The 21,516-nt window shown below is 44.2% G+C and overlaps 1 protein-coding gene across 1 annotated transcript in view; it reads right to left on the reverse strand.

Moving 5' to 3' along the window:
• Nucleotides 1–21,516, reverse strand: part of olfml2a (olfactomedin-like 2A) — a 142,336-nt gene that overhangs the window by 26,928 nt on the left and 93,892 nt on the right. The window lies entirely within an intron of this gene.

Below are 21,516 nucleotides of genomic sequence, written 5' to 3' on the forward strand. Positions count from 1 at the left end.
TTTATAACGTTTCTTAAAACAAACTAAAGAACTACATAATCTAATTTCAACAGGACATTTATTCCAAATCTTCACCCCCTTAACTAAAACACAAAAACCCTTTATATTAGTGCGTATGGGAGGCCTCTTAAATACAGCACATCCTCGTAAACTATATCCAGAATCCCTTATCTTGAACAGGTTCTGGACATAAAGTAGTAAGGCTCGATTATTTGCTTTGTACAAAGTTTGTATTGTGATATAATCCACTAAATCTCTAAATTTCAATAAATTTAAAATCATAAACAAAGAATGCGTTGACTCAAGATAATGTTTGTTACAAATACTTCTAATGGCATGTTTCTGTAAAAGAAATACTTGATTGGTATTTGATTTATAAGTGTTACCCCAAGACTCCACACAATATGTCATATATGATACTACTAAAGAATGATATAAAGTGAGTAATCCTTCCTGTAACAGTGTGTCCTTGACCCTGTACATGATGGCGATAGATTTTGACATTTTCAATTTTATATAATTTATATGCGGTTTCCAGCTGAGTTTATTATCAATTATAACACCAAGGAATTTATTCTCAGTCACTGTCTCTATTTCCATATTGTTAATGGTTACATTTTTACATTTAGGTACAAATTTATTTCCAAATATAATACATTTAGTTTTTCCAAGGTGAAGTGACAATTTATTAGCGTTAAACCAAGCCTTGAATTTATCCAATTCATTTTCCACAGTATCCAAAAGCTGTTCAAGATTATCACCACTACAAAACACAGTTGTGTCATCTGCAAAAAGGACACACCTCAGTACTCTTGACACCCAACTTATATCATTTATATATAGTATAAATAACAGGGGTCCTAACACCGAACCCTGGGGCACCCCACACGTAATTTCCTGAAGTCCAGAATCAGTGTTATTATAATGAACATACTGAAACCGACCATGTAAATAACTATTTATCCAATCATATGCTAATCCTCTAATTCCGTATTTCTGTAATTTGGTTAATAATATTTCATGGTTAACAGTATCAAACGCTTTCTGTAAATCATAAAAAATACCTACTGTATATTGCTTATTATCTACTGCAGTCGCTATATTTTCGATAAAATCCATCAATGCATGTGATGTAGATCTAGATTTTCTAAATCCATACTGTTCTTCACAAAGTATCTCATGCTTTTGCAAGTAATTATTCAATCTTTTTACAAAAACTTTTTCTAGTATTTTCGAAAATTGTGGTAAAAGTGAAATAGGTCTGTAATTGGAAAAAGTGTGTTTGTCCCCGGTTTTAAACGTAGGTATTACTTTTGCTATCTTCATCTGAGAAGGAAATTTACCAGAACTTAATGATATATTACAAATATAGCTGAAAGGTTTCGCTATACAATCAATAATTTTTTTCAAAAAAGCCATATCAAAATTATTAAAATCCTTTGTTTTCTTACTTTTGGAATTATGCACCAGATCAATTATCTCTTCTTCATTGGTTGCACCAACAAACATTGACATAGATTTATTAAATGTTATCTTATTTTCAAAAAAATTAGTGCTCGTTGAGTCGATATTACTAGCTAGTTTTTTCCCCACATTGACAAAAAATTCGTTAAAATGGTCAGCAATAGACTCATTGTCTTCAATCACTGTATTATTCAAGAGAAAAAAAGAAGGATAATCTCTAACATTTTTACTCTTTTTTATTATTTCATTTAAAATGTTCCATGTATTTTTTATATTATTCTTATTTTTAACGAGTAGCTCGCTATAGTATTTTTTCTTACTAAATCTCATAATATAAATTAGTTTATTCTTATAAATTTTATATTTTCTTTCAGCTTCCTTTGTTCTTAATTTTATCAATTGTTTATACAATAAATTCTTCTTTTTACATGCTCTCTGAAGTCCCTTAGTTATCCATGGTTTATTGCCGTATCGATTAGTGTATATTTTGTCAACAAGAGGACAATGTTTATCATATAACTTAGAAATAGAGGAAATGAAACCATCATAGGATACATCAACATCATCAACATAAACTTCATTCCAATTCTGACGTAGTAAATCCTCCCTTAAATTGTCAATGGCTATTGGTGTTACTTTTCTACTCAACCTATTAAAATCCTTTCGAAACACTCGACCATGTAATGCAAAACCAGTGAATACTGGCAGGTGATCAGTAATATCACTTACCAGTAGTCCCGCACTGAGCTTACCGGATATAACATTTGTTAGAATATTATCAATAAGGGTTGTTGAGTTCGAAGTTATTCTGCTTGGATGAATAATAGTCGGGAATAACCCCATACAATATATGGAATTTATAAATGAAGTAGTTTGTGGATGATTGTGAGGATTTAGAAAATCAATATTAAAATCACCACAAATAAATAAATGTGCATTCTTATTAATTTTGTTGTACATTCCCATAATTATTTGTTCAAAGGTATCAATATTTGCTCCAGGAGCTCTGTATATGCAACTAACAACCGTATTATTTGAATTTATAGATGTAATTTTGACCGTAACACATTCCATGATATTATCAACTGTAAAAGACATATTATTAACTAGTTTACAATTATAATCAGACCTTACATATAATGCCACGCCCCCGCCTCTTCTCATCTGTCTATTAACCAGAAACAATTGATAACCATCCAGTTGTACTAAATCTTGACTGACCTCAGATAACCATGTTTCTGATATAGCAATCACTGAAAAACTTGTTTTAGATGTTATCAAACAATCATTTATACTTGAAAAATTCCGGGAGAGACTTCTACTATTAAAATGTATTATTGAAAAATCTCCATCATTGATTATGTAATCATTGAATTGTTCTTCCGTAAAATAATTACAATGTCTCTCAATATTGTCACTAAAAAAGAATCTGGGTCAGATTCCAATCCAAAATGGCGAGAGGTAGAATGACTATGATTAAATGTTTCCAGGCAGAGCTCCTTGGCAGAAATAAACTGATTATTGACCATGATTATTTTACTTTATGCAGATTTTCCTCCATCGTCACAATCATCCAATAAATTTCTTTATTAAGTATTATTTCACAACTTACATCAATTAAACTCACTAAGGTCATATTCATCTTTAATCCATAAGGTTTTCGCTTCTTCAGGTGTTCCATTTAATTTAATGTAAACTTTACAATTAAATGTCCATGTGGCCTGTATCTTATTTTGTTTTCTTAAAAGTCGTGCCTGTCTTGCTAAGTCTGAGTTCTTTCTGGTCAAGTATTCATTAATGTATACATTTGTTCCTCTTAAATTCTTTGCTTGTTTTAGAATTGCAATTGTTGTGTGGGCCGCTGAAGAGGAGGTACTGCTGGCCCACCACCACTAGAGGGCGCCCTGCCTGGAGTGCGGGCTCCAGGCACCGGAGGGCGCTGCCGCCTTACGGGAGCAGCCAGGATGACAGCTGTCACCCATCACTGGAGACAGCTGATCCCAATCAATAAGGAGGTATATCAGCAGGACGGCATCTCCACCTCATTTGCCGAGATATCGCCTTACCAAAGAGGTAACAATCTCCGCCCAAACGTGCTATTAATTACAGTTGTAATTCTTGTTGATTGTTTGTAGGACAGCTGACTACTGGACAACTTTTGGATAAGTACTCACCTTCCTACATTCCTTTCTTGTTGTTAACGAGAGGTGGAAGTGGACTCTCCACCCTCCGTGTTGCTGGGTGCAGCCGCATCCACACCTGACTGTTTCTGTTTCCTGCCAGCAGTACCGGATCCGACGAGCGGAGGCAGTGGCCACCTGGGAATTCGGGACTTGGCGGCTCCAGTATTCCCGGGGTTCGGTGGCAGAGGAAATCGGGTTGGTTCCGGTTCGACTTGGACAGACGTCTCCTATCGTCGAGCCTGCCCACACGACACCGTTGTAATTAGACTCAATCTCCATATTGTAATCGGTTGTATTCGTTGTGCCTTTTTCACAACAGTAAAAACAGTGTTATTTGATTCCTCCATTGTCCGTTCATTTGCGCCCCCTGTTGTGGGTCCGTGTTCCTACACTTTCACAACAGGATATCTCGGCCAACGTCATGGATCCCGAGGGGCGTCAACCGGCTGTTGAACGGCCAATGGAAGAACAGGACGCGCAGGCGTCCGCAGGAGGGGTAATCGGTGAGTTGCAGCGGATCCTCGCCGCTTTCACGACTCGGTTAGATTTAATGACCGAGCAGAATGTCCTCCTGAACCGCAGGGTGGAGGCTCTCGCCGCGCAGCTGGAAGCACGCCCTCCGGGCGCCGCTGCGGCTCTCCCTCCCGTAGACCCTGTACGTAACATAGACGTTCCACTGGTTGTTCAACGACCCCTCCCACCTTCCCCGGAAGCATACATAAGCCCCCCAGAGCCGTACGGAGGCTGTGTGGAGACGTGCGCGGATTTCCTTATGCAGTGCTCGCTCGTCTTCGCACAGCGTCCCGTCATGTACGCGACTGATGCTAGTAAAGTAGCTTATGTAATAAACCTGCTTCGCGGTGAGGCACGCGCTTGGGCTACAGCGCTCTGGGAGCAGAATTCACGGCTCCTTCTGACATATGATGGGTTTGTAAGGGAGCTCAGAACCGTGTTCGATCACCCTAATAGAGGCGAAACCGCTTCAACCGTGCTACTGTCAATGAGACAGGGGCGTCGGAGCGCAGCTGCCTATGCAGTCGACTTCCGCATTGCGGCTGCGAGGTCCGGCTGGAATAGCACTGCCCTCCGCGCCGCCTTTGTAAACGGACTGTCTTTGGTTCTTAAGGAGCACCTGGTGGCTAAGGACGAACCGCGGGATTTAGATGGGCTCATCGATCTTGTCATACGGTTAGACAACCGGTTAGAAGAACGTCGGCGGGAACGAGACGAAGGGCGTGGCCGGGCACGCGCCGTCCCTCTCCCTTCCGGTTCCGACCGCGCTCCGCCTTCCCCACGCTCCACGGCCCCTGCGCTCCGTGGGGCCACAGCTCCCCCTACTGACGAAGCTATGGACACGAGTAGGGCAAAATTTAGGGCACCAGATGCACAGAGGAGACGGGCCCACGGAGCTTGTTTTGTTTGTGGTGCAATAGAGCACCATATGAGAGACTGCCCCGAACGGTTAAACTCCAACGCCCGCCCCTAGAAACTGGGCTAGGGGTGGGCCGAGACATTCACGTGGGACACACCCACATTGCCACACGACTCCCAGTTACGATCCTTTACAAGGACTCAACCCTGAAGGCCCCAGCACTGGTGGACACGGGCTCTGAGGGGAATCTGCTGGACAGCAGGTGGGCCAGGGAGATAGGGCTCCCTCTGGTGGCGCTTACCTCGCCCGTACAGGTTCGGGCACTAGATGGCTCCCTACTCCCTCCGATCACGCATAAGACACCACCTGTAACTCTGGTAGTGTCAGGGAATCACCAGGAGGTGATCGAGTTTTTTGTGACTCAGGCCACCTCCCGTGTGGTTTTAGGATTTCCCTGGATGTTGAAGCACAATCCCCGGATTGATTGGCCATCCGGGGTAGTGGTTCAGTGGAGCGAGACCTGCCATCGGGTGTGTCTAGGTTCCTCGGTTCCTCCCGGCTCCCAAGCTAAGGAGGAGGTCAGAGTCCCGCCCAATCTGGGGACGGTGCCGGTGGAGTACCACGACCTTGTCGACGTGTTCAGCAAGGATCTGGCTCTCACACTTCCCCCCCACCGTCCGTATGATTGTGCCATTGATTTGGTTCCGGGCAGTGAGTTCCCGTCCAGTAGGCTGTACAACCTCTCACGGCCTGAGCGCGAATCAATGGAGACCTACATCCGGGACTCGTTAGCTGCCGGGTTGATCCGGAATTCCACCTCCCCGATGGGTGCAGGTTTCTTTTTTGTGGGTAAAAAAGACGGCGGACTTCGTCCATGCATTGATTATAGGGGGCTGAACGAGATCACGGTTCGCAACCGATACCCGTTGCCCCTGTTGGATTCCGTGTTCACACCCCTGCATGGAGCCCAAATCTTCAACAAGCTTGATCTTAGAAATGCGTATCACCTGGTTCGGATCCGGAAGGGAGACGAGTGGAAGACGGCATTTAACACCCCCTTAGGTCACTTTGAGTACCTGGTCATGCCGTTCGGCCTCACAAACGCCCCTGCGACGTTCCAAGCATTAGTTAATGATGTCTTGCGGGACTTCCTGCATCGGTTCATCTTCGTATATCTAGACGATATACTCATCTTTTCTCCGGATCCTGAGACTCATGTCCGGCATGTACGTCAGGTCCTGCAGCGGTTGTTGGAGAACCGGCTGTTTGTGAAGGGCGAGAAGTGTGAGTTCCACCGCATGTCTTTGTCCTTCCTGGGGTTCATCATCTCCTCCAACTCCGTCGCTCCTGATCCGGCCAAGGTTGCGGCGGTGAGAGACTGGCCCCAACCCACAAGCCGTAGGAAGTTGCAACAGTTCCTAGGCTTTGCTAATTTCTACAGGAGGTTCATTAAGGGCTACAGTCAGGTAGTTAGCCCCCTGACAGCCCTGACCTCACCAAAAGTCCCCTTCACCTGGTCGGATCGGTGCGATGCCGCGTTCAAGGAGTTGAAACGGCGCTTCTCGTCTGCACCAGTTCTGGTGCAGCCCGATCCCAGTCGCCAGTTAGTGGTTGAAGTGGACGCCTCGGACTCAGGGATAGGAGCCGTGCTGTCCCAGAGCGGGAAGACCGATAAGGTCCTTCACCCGTGTGCCTATTTTTCCCGCAGGTTGACCCCAGCCGAACGGAACTATGACGTCGGCAATCGAGAGCTCCTTGTGGTGAAAGAGGCTCTTGAGGAGTGGAGACATCTGTTGGAGGGAACGTCCGTGCCATTCACGGTTTTCACTGAACACCAGAACCTGGAGTATATCAGGACCGCCAAGCGGCTGAATCCCAGGCAAGCCCGCTGGTCACTGTTCTTCGGCCATTTTGACTTCCGGATCACCTACCGTCCCGGGACCAAAAATCAAAGATCGGATGCTTTGTCCCGGGTACATGAAGATGAGGTCAAAACGGGGTCGTCGGATCCCCCGGATCCCATCATCCCAGAGTCCGCTATCGTGGCCGCCCTCACCTGGGACGTGGAGAAGACCGTCCGGGAGGCCCTGACACGAGACCCGGACCCCGGAACCGGACCGAGGAACAAACTCTACGTCCCACCAGAAGCCAGAGCTGCAGTTCTGGACTTCTGTCACGGTTCTAAGCTCTCCTGTCATCCTGGGGTGCGAAGAACCGTGGCAGTCGTCCGGCAGCGCTTCTGGTGGGCGTCCCTGGAGGCCGACGTCCGGGGTTACATCCAGGCCTGTACCACCTGCGCCAGGGGCAAGGCCGACCACTGCAAGACATCGGGATTGCTACAGCCGCTGCCCGTGCCTCATCGCCCCTGGTCTCACATCGGCCTGGATTTTGTCACGGGTCTCCCGCCGTCCCAGGGAAACACCGTCATCCTCACGATAGTGGACCGATTCTCCAAGGCGGCCCACTTCGTGGCCCTCCCGAAGCTACCAACGGCCCAGGAGACAGCGGACCTCCTAGTCCACCACGTCGTCCGTCTGCATGGGATACCATCAGACATCGTCTCCGATCGCGGTCCCCAGTTCTCCTCGCATGTTTGGAGGAGCTTTTGCCGGGAACTGGGGGCCACATTCAGTCTCTCGTCCGGGTATCACCCCCAGACCAACGGACAAGCAGAACGGGCCAACCAGGAGATGGAGCAGACCCTACGCTGTGTGACAGCCGTGAACCCGATGGCCTGGAGTACCCACCTGGCCTGGATCGAGTACGCCCACAACAGCCAAGTGTCATCAGCCACCGGCCTCTCCCCTTTCGAGGTGTGCTTGGGGTATCAACCCCCGTTGTTTCCGGTGGTTGAGGGGGAGGTTGGTGTGCCCTCGGTCCAGGCCCACCTACGTCGGGTGTGGCGTGCAGCCCGTTCTGCTTTGTTAAGGGCCCGGACGAGGGCGAAGAACCATGCAGACCGGCGGCGGGCCCCGGCTCCCACGTATCGTCCTGGGCAGGAAGTGTGGTTGTCCACCAAGGACATTCCCCTTCAAGTGGACTCCCCAAAACTGCAAGAACGATACATCGGCCCGTACAAGATACTCAAGGTCATCAATCCCGCCGCAGTGAGGCTCCAGCTTCCGGCCTCACTGCGGATTCATCCAGTATTCCACGTCTCCAGGATTAAACCCCATCACACCTCACCCCCTGCACTCCGGGTCCGGGGCCACCTCCTGCCCGGATCATCGACGGAGAGCCGGCTTGGACCGTGCGCCGGCTCCTCGACGTCCGACGGATGGGCCGGGGTTTTCAGTATCTGGTGGACTGGGAGGGGTACGGCCCCGAAGAACGCTCCTGGGTGAAGAAGGGCTTCATCCTGGACCCGGCCCTCCTGGCCGACTTCTACCGTCGCCACCCTGACAAACCCGGTCGTGCGCCAGGAGGCGCCCGTTGAGGGGGGGGTCCTGTTGTGTGGGCCGCTGAAGAGGAGGTACTGCTGGCCCACCACCACTAGAGGGCGCCCTGCCTGGAGTGCGGGCTCCAGGCACCGGAGGGCGCTGCCGCCTTACGGGAGCAGCCAGGATGACAGCTGTCACCCATCACTGGAGACAGCTGATCCCAATCAATAAGGAGGTATATCAGCAGGACGGCATCTCCACCTCATTTGCCGAGATATCGCCTTACCAAAGAGGTAACAATCTCCGCCCAAACGTGCTATTAATTACAGTTGTAATTCTTGTTGATTGTTTGTAGGACAGCTGACTATCAATCAATCAATCAATCAATTTTTTTTTATATAGCGCCAAATCACAACAAACAGTTGCCCCAAGGCGCTTTATATTGTAAGGCAAGGCCATACAGTAATTATGTAAAACCCCAACGGTCAAAACGACCCCCTGTGAGCAAGCACTTGGCTACAGTGGGAAGGAAAAACTCCCTTTTAACAGGAAGAAACCTCCAGCAGAACCAGGCTCAGGGAGGGGCAGTCTTCTGCTGGGACTGGTTGGGGCTGAGGGAGAGAACCAGGAAAAAGACATGCTGTGGAGGGGAGCAGAGATCGATCACTAATGATTAAATGCAGAGTGGTGCATACAGAGCAAAAAGAGAAAGAAACAGTGCATCATGGGAACCCCCCAGCAGTCTACGTCTATAGCAGCATAACTAAGGGATGGTTCAGGGTCACCTGATCCAGCCCTAACTATAAGCTTTAGCAAAAAGGAAAGTTTTAAGCCTAATCTTAAAAGTAGAGAGGGTGTCTGTCTCCCTGATCTGAATTGGGAGCTGGTTCCACAGGAGAGGAGCCTGAAAGCTGAAGGCTCTGCCTCCCATTCTACTCTTACAAACCCTAGGAACTACAAGTAAGCCTGCAGTCTGAGAGCGAAGCGCTCTATTGGGGTGATATGGTACTACGAGGTCCCTAAGATAAGATGGGACCTGATTATTCAAAACCTTATAAGTAAGAAGAAGAATTTTAAATTCTATTCTAGAATTAACAGGAAGCCAATGAAGAGAGGCCAATATGGGTGAGATATGCTCTCTCCTTCTAGTCCCCGTCAGTACTCTAGCTGCAGCATTTTGAATTAACTGAAGGCTTTTTAGGGAACTTTTAGGACAACCTGATAATAATGAATTACAATAGCCCAGCCTACAGGAAATAAATGCATGAATTAGTTTTTCAGCATCACTCTGAGACAAGACCTTTCTGATTTTAGAGATATTGCGTAAATGCAAAAAAGCAGTCCTACATATTTGTTTAATATGCGCTTTGAATGACATATCCTGATCAAAAATGACTCCAAGATTTCTCACAGTATTACTAGAGGTCAGGGTAATGCCATCCAGAGTAAGGATCTGGTTAGACACCATGTTTCTAAGATTTGTGGGGCCAAGTACAATAACTTCAGTTTTATCTGAGTTTAAAAGCAGGAAATTAGAGGTCATCCATGTCTTTATGTCTGTAAGACAATCCTGCAGTTTAGCTAATTGGTGTGTGTCCTCTGGCTTCATGGATAGATAAAGCTGGGTATCATCTGCGTAACAATGAAAATTTAAGCGATACCGTCTAATAATACTGCCTAAGGGAAGCATGTATAAAGTGAATAAAATTGGTCCTAGCACAGAACCTTGTGGAACTCCATAATTAACTTTAGTCTGTGAAGAAGATTCCCCATTTACATGAACAAATTGTAATCTATTAGACAAATATGATTCAAACCACCGCAGCGCAGTGCCTTTAATACCTATGGCATGCTCTAATCTCTGTAATAAAATTTTATGGTCAACAGTATCAAAAGCAGCACTGAGGTCTAACAGAACAAGCACAGAGATGAGTCCACTGTCCGAGGCCATAAGAAGATCATTTGTAACCTTCACTAATGCTGTTTCTGTACTATGATGAATTCTAAAACCTGACTGAAACTCTTCAAATAGACCATTCCTCTGCAGATGATCAGTTAGCTGTTTTACAACTACCCTTTCAAGAATTTTTGAGAGAAAAGGAAGGTTGGAGATTGGCCTATAATTAGCTAAGATAGCTGGGTCAAGTGATGGCTTTTTAAGTAATGGTTTAATTAATGCCACCTTAAAAGCCTGTGGTACATAGCCAACTAACAAAGATAGATTGATCATATTTAAGATCGAAGCATTAAATAATGGTAGGGCTTCCTTGAGCAGCCTGGTAGGAATGGGGTCTAATAAACATGTTGATGGTTTGGATGAAGTAACTAATGAAAATAACTCAGACAGAACAATCGGAGAGAAAGAGTCTAACCAAATACCGGCATCACTGAAAGCAGCCAAAGATAACGATACGTCTTTGGGATGGTTATGAGTAATTTTTTCTCTAATAGTTAAAATTTTGTTAGCAAAGAAAGTCATGAAGTCATTACTAGTTAAAGTTAATGGAATACTCAGCTCAATAGAGCTCTGACTCTTTGTCAGCCTGGCTACAGTGCTGAAAAGAAACCTGGGGTTGTTCTTATTTTCTTCAATTAGTGATGAGTAGAAAGATGTCCTAGCTTCACGAAGGGCTTTCAGAGGAGCTACAGCATCCAAAGTCGTCTTCAATGAGGATGTAAAACTATTGACGAGATACTCTATCTCCCTTACAGACTTTAGGTAGCTACTCTGCACTGTGTTGGTATATGGCATTAGAGAACATAAAGAAGGAATCATATCCTTAAACCTAGTTACAGCGCTTTCTGAAAGACTTCTAGTGTAATGAAACTTATTCCCCACTGCTGGGTAGTCCATCAGAGTAAATGTAAATGTTATTAAGAAATGATCAGACAGAAGGGAGTTTTCAGGGAATACTGTTAAGTCTTCTATTTCCATACCATAAGTCAGAACAAGATCTAAGATATGATTAAAGTGGTGGGTGGACTCATTTACTTTTTGAGCAAAGCCAATAGAGTCTAATAATAGATTAAATGCAGTGTTGAGGCTGTCATTCTCAGCATCTGTGTGGATGTTAAAATGGCCCACTATAATTATCTTATCTGAGCTAAGCACTAAGTCAGACAAAAGGTCTGAAAATTCACAGAGAAACTCACAGTAACGACCAGGTGGACGATAGATAATAACAAATAAAACTGGTTTTTGGGACTTCCAATTTGGATGGACAAGACTAAGAGACAAGCTTTCAAATGAATTAAAGCTCTGTCTGGGTTTTTGATTAATTAATAAGCTGGAATGGAAGATTGCTGCTAATCCTCCGCCCCAGCCCGTGCTACGAGCATTCTGACAGTTAGTGTGACTCGGGGGTGTTGACTCATTTAAACTAACATATTCATCCTGCTGTAACCAGGTTTCTGTAAGGCAGAATAAATCAATATGTTGATCATTTATTATATCATTTACCAACAGGGACTTAGAAGAGAGAGACCTAATGTTTAATAGACCACATTTAACTGTTTTAGTCTGTGGTGCAGTTGAAGGTGCTATATTATTTTTTCTTTTTGAATTTTTATGCTTAAATAGATTTTTGCTGGTTATTGGTAGTCTGGGAGCAGGCACCGTCTCTACGGGGATGGGGTAATGAGGGGATGGCAGGGGGAGAGAAGCTGCAGAGAGGTGTGTAAGACTACAACTCTGCTTCCTGGTCCCAACCCTGGATAGTCACGGTTTGGAGGATTTAAGAAAATTGGCCAGATTTCTAGAAATGAGAGCTGCTCCATCCAAAGTGGGATGGATGCCGTCTCTCCTAACAAGACCAGGTTTTCCCCAGAAGCTTTGCCAATTATCTATGAAGCCCACCTCATTTTTTAGACACCACTCAGACAGCCAGCAATTCAAGGAGAACATGCGGCTAAACATGTCACTCCCGGTCCGATTGGGGAGGGGCCCAGAGAAAACTACAGAGTCCGACATTGTTTTTGCAAAGTTACACACCGATTTAATGTTAATTTTAGTGACCTCCGATTGGCGTAACCGGGTGTCATTACTGCCGACGTGAATTACAATCTTACCAAATTTACGCTTAGCCTTAGCCAGCAGTTTCAAATTTCCTTCAATGTCGCCTGCTCTGGCCCCCGGAAGACAATTGACTATGGTTGCTGGTGTCGCTAACTTCACATTTCTCAAAACAGAGTCGCCAATAACCAGAGTTTGATCCTCGGCGGGTGTGTCGTCGAGTGGGGAAAAACGGTTAGAGATGTGAACGGGTTGGCGGTGTACACGGGGCTTCTGTTTAGGGCTACGCTTCCTCCTCACAGTCACCCAGTCGGCCTGCTTTCCCGGCTGCTCGGGATCTGCCAGGGGGGAACTAACGGCAGCTAAGCTACCTTGGTCCGCACCGACTATAGGGGCCTGGCTAGCTGTAGAATTTTCCACAGTGCGGAGCCGAGTCTCCAATTCGCCCAGCCTGGCCTCCAAAGCTACGAATAAGCTACACTTATTACAAGTACCATTACTGCTAAAGGAGGCCGAGGAATAACTAAACATTTCACACCCAGAGCAGAAAAGTGCGGGAGAGACAGGAGAAGCCGCCATGCTAAATCGGCTAAGAGCTAGTAGCTACGCTAAGCTAGCGGATTCCTAAAAACACGCAAAGTGAATAATGTGTAAATAATTTAGAGGTGATTCAGCAGAAGGAGTGCTTTAGTTAAGGCACGTAAAGATTACACTGGGAAACAAATCGTAATCTAGATAACTAGATCAATCTAACTGCGGAGATTAAACAGCTAACAGATACAGAAAAACACCGCTGTGCTCCGGAACAAGAAGTGATACAATACCGCAGTGAGAGCCAACCACCAGTAGAGGCCACCAGTAGACTACTGGACAACTTTTGGATAAGTACTCACCTTCCTACATTCCTTTCTTGTTGTTAACGAGAGGTGGAGGTGGACTCTCCACCCTCCGTGTTGCTGGGTGCAGCCGCATCCACACCTGACTGTTTCTGTTTCCTGCCAGCAGTACCGGATCCGACGAGCGGAGGCAGTGGCCACCTGGGAATTCGGGACTTGTCGCGCTCCAGTATTCCCGGGGTTCGGTGGCAGAGGAAATCGGGTTGGTTCCGGTTCGACTTGGACAGACGTCTCCTATCGTCGAGCCTGCCCACACGACACCGTTGTAATTAGACTCAATCTCCATATTGTAATCGGTTGTATTCGTTGTGCCTTTTTCACAACAGTAAAAACAGTGTTATTTGATTCCTCCATTGTCCGTTCATTTGCGCCCCCTGTTGTGGGTCCGTGTTCCTACACTTTCACAACAGCAATCTTCTGTTTCCTGCTTGTAAGCCTCAATAATATAACTCTAGATTGTTTTTTTCCTCTCCGCGGTAAAAGGTGACTACTTTCAACATCATTGGAATTTATTACAATTCCTTTGTCCTTCAAAAATGAAATCACCTGTTCCTCCACAGAGAGGTTATCCATTTCAGATGGCTCCTCTCCTGGGGCCACCGCTCTTGCATAACTTCGAGGCTTAATGTTCAATCCTGTGATGAGGAGGTCATTTGACCTGGTCTGTTGTTCAAGTTCTGCAATTCGATTTTCCATATGTTTTAATGATTTGTCTTTTTCTTCATTTGCCTTTTGTAATTCGGCAACTTGCTTTGTTAATTCCAATATTTTTTGTTGTTGTTGTGAAATGATTTTTAGTTGTTCAGCCACTTCTTTAATAGGCTTCATTTGTGCTGACATCTCATTTAGCATTTTTCTGATGTCCTCAAATTCTTCCTCCATAAACGCAGTACCTTTTTTTGGAGCCATGGCTGAAGGGCCCTAAAAGCGGGCCGACTACGCCCACAGCAGACCAAATTGTTGCAAATTGTTAAGTTACTAAAACTTGAGTAATTAAAATTTTGCAAATTATTTGATTTAAGTTGGCAAACTCAAATGGTTTAAGGAAATCAGTTTCCTCAAATGGTTTGAGTTCAACTAACTCATTGGGTTTTATAGTGCAGGCTGATACACGCCGACAGCCACCAACAGCTTTAATGTTCACGGTGCTGCCATGCAAACTGCACGGCGAGGATATGAACTGAGGAACAAAAGCCAAGTGTTCGGCAGATGTGTCAAAATGCAAATGCATCAAAATAACCTCCAGCAATGCAACATGAGAGGAGGAATAAAAAGACGGGATTGTACAGCTGCTTGAAATAATTAAAAATGTAAAAGACAAAACATGCGAGATTAATTTAGAAGATAAAAAGGTACAGTTTTATCGTTGCTGTTTGTACAATACTGCTGTTGACTTAAAAAAAAAGGAAAAGCTTCAAAGATGGAGGGGACTATCTGAGGACACTTTGAGAAGCATTTATCCAAAAGGACATATCTGTGCCTTTTCTCTTTTTTTTCCTCAACCTTCTAATTCAATTGCCTTTAGTTTATGAGTTTTATCTTCACACACATTCTAAGAAATGTTTGCTTTCTGTCACTCAGTGGTTTAAGAGTTATTAACATGAACCTGTTGGAGCTGTTAGCGGCACTTATTCAATGATCTCACAGCAACTCCTAAGCAGTTGTGGAGTTGATGCTGCATTCAGGACAATTGCAAACTCAGAAAATCCAAGTTCTAAAAACTGTGCATTCACTTAATGGACTGAGAACATGATGGATGCAAGCGGTTACATATTAAAGCTTTGTTTAAGTTATTGTAATTGTTTGTTGTGGAGGAGCAGGATGGAAAATGTGTCAGATAAGTGTTTTTCCATCTGTATCAATTATTGCAAACATCTTTGCATAAAGCAGAACGTTGTCAAGTTCACTAATATGTCACGGACATGAACGAGCAAAGCTCTTCAGCATCTCACCATGTCATTTAGGTCCTTCAGACATTTTTTGAGTAAATGCTTCGGGGGGCATTAGCATGGATAAAACCTTTCAGCTTTCCCCCCCAGACCCCCTGCCTTTGTAAGCATCCATCCATCCATCCATTTTCTTCCGCTTTATCCGGAGTCGGGTCGCGGGGGCAGCAGCTCAAGCAAAGCCTCCCAAACCTCCCGATCCACACACACCTCCCCCAGCTCCTCCGGGGGAACCCCAAGGCGTTCCCAAGCCAGCCGAGAGATGTAATCCCTCCAGCATGTCCTGGGTTTTCCCCGGGGCCTCCTCCCAATGGGACGTGCCCAGAACACCTCTCCAGTGAGGCGTCCAGGGGGCATCCGGAAAAGATGCCAGGGCCACCTCAACTGACTCCTTTCGACATGGAGGAGTAGCGGCTCGACTCCGAGCTCCTCCTGAGTGGCCGAGCTCCTCATGTTATCTCTAAGGGAGCACCCAGCCAAGCTGCGGAGGAAACTCATCTCGGCCGCTTGTACTCGCAATCTCGTTCTTTCGGTCATGAGCTAAATCTCATGACCATAGGTGAGGATCGGAATGTAGATTGATCGGTAAATCGAGAGCTTTGCCTCCCTACTCAGCTCTCTCTTCACCACGACGGTCCGATACAGCGACCGCATCACTGCAGACGCTGCACCAATCCGTCTAACGACCTCATGCTCCATCCATCCCTCACTCGTGAACAAGACCCCGAGATACTTAAACTCCTCCACTTGAGGCAAGGACACTCCACCGACCTGAAGAGGGCAAAGCACCTTTTTCCGGTCGAGAACCATGGCCTCGGATTTGGAGGTGCTGATTTTCATCCTGGAAGCTTCACACTCGGCTGCAAACTGCCCCAGTGCACGCTGAAGGTCCTGATTTGACGAAGCCAACAGAACCACATCGTCTGCAAACAGCAGAGATGAGATTCTGTGGTTCCCAAACTAGACCCCCTCTACACCCTGGCTGCGCCAAAGGGCAGACAAAGGGCAGCCCTGGCGGAGGCCAATGTGCACTGGAAACAGGTTTGACTTACTACCGGCAATGCGAACCAAGCTCCTGCTCCAGTCGTACAGGGACTGGATAGCCCTTAGCAAAGGACCTCAGACCCCATACTCCCGGAGCACCCCCCACAGGGTGCCCCGAGGGACACGGTCGAACGCCTTCTCCAGATCCACAAAACACATGTGGACTGGGCGAACTCCCATGAACCCTCGAGCACCCGATGGAGTGTGTAGAGCTGGTCCAGTGTGCCGCGACCAGGACGAAAACCACACTGCTCCTCCTGAATACGAGGTTCGACCATCGATCGAATTCTCCTCTCCAGTACTCTGGAATAGACCTTACCGGGGAGGCTGAGGAGTGTGATCCCCCTGTAGTTGGAACACACCCTCCAGTCCCCCTTCTTAAACAGAGGGACCACCACCCCGGTCTGCCAATCCAGAGGCACTGTCCCCGATCGCCACACGATGTTGCAGAGGCGTGTCAGCCAAGACAGTCCCACAACATCCAGAGACTTAAGGTACTCAGGACGGATTTTGTCCACCCCAGGAGCCTTGCCATCGAGGAGCTTTCTAACCACCTCGGTGACTTCGGCCTTTTTAAACATTTTTCTTTATTTGCCTCTCACATGCCTGGACGCTCCTCACCATCTAACCATGTCTTTCAGGTCTTCAGACTTTTTTCAGTAAAATGGTTCTTGGGAGCATGAGCATGACTAAAACCTTTCTGCCCCCCAGACCCCCCGCCTTTTTAAGCATTTTCCTTACTTTGCCTTTCAAATTCTGGAGGGGCTCTGCCCCCATACCCCCACCATTTTAAGCATTTTTCTTTTTTTGCCTTTCAGCTGACCCCCTAATTACAGCTCTCTTAACCCCCTGCCACTTTAAGTATTTTTTTAATGTAAATTAATATTCATAGTTTTCGTCTAGTTGATAGTAGGGATGTACAATATGGCCAAATTATCATATCTCAATATTGTCATATCAATATGATATACAATATGACTATGATTTGACGCAAAGTGCAGCAACAGTGAAAATTAAACATTCTGAAACAAAACAGTAATAATACCACACTAATTTTGTACTCATCATAAGGTTAGGATACTGTGCCCTCCAAAAGTATTGGAACACTTGGAATTTCATACATTTTAATTTGTTGATGCCATTTTCAATACAAGAAATACACAAAAATAAGAATAAAAATTTCTAAAATTATCTTTCTCAAACTCAAACTGAAAACAAATCTCTAAAACTTGATAAAACCTGCAAATAATAATCAGTTTTATTGCCAGTTTTCTTTTGACAAGTCAGGGGATAGAAACATGAACATTTCCAAGTCACTGAATATGTCTTGGACTTTATTTACATCAATTATGAAGAAATACAAAAGTTTATTTCACCAAAACATCAAATCTAGGCTTTCATCTCAATAGGGATGGGTATCGCTAAGATTTTCGACATCAATACCATTATCGATTCCACTTATTGATCCGATTCCTTATCGATTCCCTTATCGATACCTCTTGTGATTTTTTTTTTTTTTGTGTACTAAAAGTAGGCTTTAGAGGTTTTCTATGTCAGAGGGTCAAAGAGCATTTTCTTATCGTGCACCCGCTCTGTGGAATGGTCTTCCTGCGACCGTGAGACAGTCTGAGTCCATGGACATTTTTAAGTCAAGACTTAAAACCTATTTTTAATTCTCTTTCTTATGAATAGTTTTTATTTTTTCAGTTTTTCAGTTTTTTTTATCAGTTTTATTCTTTTACTTCTGTTTTTAATTATGTATTTGAACTTTTAAAATTTTATTTATTTATTTAAATTTTTTATGTTGAACTGTTCTATGTGAGGCACCTTGAGATGGCATTTCTTGTGATTTGGCGCTTTATAAGCTGATTAAATTTAAATTGAATTGAAATTGAACATTTTATTGAGTCTTAAAGTAAATAAACATGATATTGGTCACTGGATCCTTAAACTTTGGACATAATAAACTCTACATGGTGGATCCTTGATCTATGGATATAAATAAAAATAAACAAAATCTGTAGTTTTTGTCAAAAGCATTTCCTTTCAGACATTATTGGCATGAATGTCTTTCCATACACCTGAGGTGAGCTCTTGCAGCTGACTGTGCTGCACGTCAGGATGTAATTTATAAAGAATGCAGGACGTCTCATTTTGGGAGGAAAAAAACAACGTTTTAGTCGATTGTAGTTTCTTGTCTGCATTACAATGTTTGTAAGAGGTGTCATTTTATTGAAAGCAGCAATTCGTTTTGAAGTTATTAATTCCAACCGGACTCTGTCTTGGCAGAGAGCCATGCAGCGTTTGGAGCTGTGCCATCAGAACAGAGGATGATTCTCGTTTCTTGGCTGCAACAAGAAAGAGTCCCGGTTAGTGACTTTAATCCACACAAAAGTGACTCACAGTATTTTAATGGCTTTGAGAGGGGTTAAGAAGTGGACTTGCCGTTTCTGAAGAGCAACAAGAACCAACGAGCCAGTGAATTGAAGCATTGTTTCAGTGGTTCACGTTTCAAAGTGGTGTCGCGCTGCAGAAACGGTTGATTACAGAGCCGCTGCAGGGTCTGTAATCAGTGTAGAGGAATAATCATTTTCCCGACAAACACCATCAAATCAATGACTGCTCTGAAGGATCGATAAGGGAATCCTTAAGCAAAAAGGCTATTGATATTGGTGGATCGAATCATTTCTTAACAATACTCGAAAAGAACCGGTTCTCCATACTTAACCCTACATCCTAAATGAACTTTCTGTCAAATTGTAGCTGAACTTTCAGGTCTTCTTTTTAAGAAAATCCTCTTCTACACCACTTCATCAGGAAGCGAGAGTTTAGATTTTTAATTAATTTATATCAAGTTGGAGAGATTTGCTTTCAGTTTGAGTTAAGGAAGATAATTTTAGAAAAAAATGTATTTGAAATAGAATAAACAAATTAAAATGTGTGAAATACCAAGTGTTCCAATACTTTTGAGGGCAAATGAGAAACACTGAGGAGCAGCATCTTACATCTCACATATAGTGCAGCAGATAAGAGAATATTTAGAGTGGAATCCTGCAAATGATGATACAAGCATCAAATTCAGCACAAATAATCCATTGACATGAACTCTTTAAAAAAAACTGATTGGCCACTTGAATTTTCAATAGGCAGCCAGGTAGAGGTCAACTGAAGAATTACACAGGGGTCTAAATTAAAGATGCTCCAATCATTTAGAAAACTACACATTATTTGCCTGATCATAATATACCTACTGAATTTTCATAAAGATTCCAAAAAGGTATAGTTTGGACAATCTGTGACTGAATGTTATGGAGTTTTGTGGTAAAAGCAACAAGAATGGTGACAAAGGTCAGTTTCAGTTTGTACAGGGGTCAAAAGTTAAAGCTGCTCCAATTTTGGTAAAAAAAAAAAAGAAAAAAAGATGCACATTATTGGTTGAGTTAATCGGATTTTAAAAAGTAACAGTTTGCATCATGTGTCAAGCTTATGTCACGTCATAGAACCCAAAGGACATTCACCTTGTTTGACCTTTACTTTGGAGACCAAGCATTCAGCAATGTCAAAACTATTCCATTTATTAATCCTATTAATTCAAACTAAAGGAGAAATGCTGCTTTTAACAACCTGGCCCTCATTTATGGCATAAAATGTGGTCGTTTACTCATCAGTATAAGTTTGGTGTGATTTGAAGTCCATAGTTCAAATGACGTGTTCAGTTCAAATCTGAGGTAAACATTTTTCTTCTTCTACTAAGGTGGATTAGAACTTTTGTGGTACACAGCACAAACTACTGGACAGGAGGAACCTAGCAGTCGATGTGACTCACTGATTTGAAAATGCAGCTCTTTTCAACCAGATGTGTGGTGCCGTGACATGTCAATCATCTGTGTCCAATCAGATTTCAGGGGAGTCCAGTGCAACCCTGGCCTCTGCTCTAGCTCCACCCATGCCAGGAAGTGTTCAACATTGGACATTTCCTGTTTCACTGTGACTGAAAATTTGGCACTTCTTGTTTGAGTGTGAGCTTGCCACTGAGTTCCCACGAGATTCAATGGGATCTCGTCTGTCAATCCAGGAAGTGTTTGACATTTCTTGTTTCACTGTGGATTAAGAATTTGGCACTTCCTGTTTGGGCCACAGTGCACCATGAGCGAGCTTCAAAAAAAAAAAACCATGAGCGAGCTTCATGCCACAGCGCATCGCTTCGCTCGTATTACATAAAGGACGCAAACATATCACAGACAAAACAATAATTTGTTAAAAGTAATTAAATGTAATTTCTAATGTTATGGTTTCAACCATCATGTTTGTAGTTCTTGTGAAGTCAAGTCTGATAAATCAAAGCATTGAATTTCCACTCGGTAACAGGTTCTGTAACCTGAAATAGCTGGACACAAATGCTGAGCACAGACACAGGTGTTTGAGGTTCAAAAGGCTTTTACTGAGGACACATGCAGGGTTCAGTACACAATAAGGCAGTCAAAGATCAGCAGTGGCAGCAAAAACATCAGGCAAAAGGCGAGGTCCAGAAAACAGGCAGGTCGTTAAAAAACACAGTAGGGCAGTCAAGTCAAGGACTCAGAAGAAAGGCTGGAAGTACAGGTGATAAAGCACAACAATCTGGTGGAGAAGAAACGGAAAAGAGAGAAGGATCCACAGCAGGGCGCGAAAAACAAAAACGAACCACTCAACACAAAGAACCCAAGTGAAAGACAAGATCCCTAAAGAGATAACACCTCACAACGCATACCAAAATCCCAATCCTGACTCCTGGGTTTCCCAGTAAAACCTGACTACACATTCAAACTGTTTTTTCTGAGTTGGAGCTCTTAATTTCCAACTCTACTACATATCACAAACGCAACATTAACCATGTTGTATAAAGCCAAACAACTAGTTGTAAAACCAACTGGTCTGCATTCCCTTCTACCCACTGTGAACTCGTTTTCTGTCCTCACAGCCCTGCTGGTTGCTGATCCCACATTTGTTTCTCTACTGATATGACAGATTAAATTTTGGGAAGCTTTGGTTTATTCTGTACATGGCTATTAGAGAGACACTGATTATTTTAATGTCTTATTTTCTGGTCTGATGTTACGTCTTCACTCAGCTTCCTACCCAAGGACAGAAAAGGGAATCATATTACCCCAATTTTAGCCTCACTTCATTGGCTTCCTGGTTTATGTGAGGTTCTAGTTTTAACATATTTATGATCTTGT

Source organism: Thalassophryne amazonica, chromosome 5 (genome assembly GCF_902500255.1).
Source record: "Thalassophryne amazonica chromosome 5, fThaAma1.1, whole genome shotgun sequence".
In the NCBI taxonomy this organism is placed as follows: Eukaryota; Metazoa; Chordata; class Actinopteri; order Batrachoidiformes; family Batrachoididae; genus Thalassophryne; species Thalassophryne amazonica.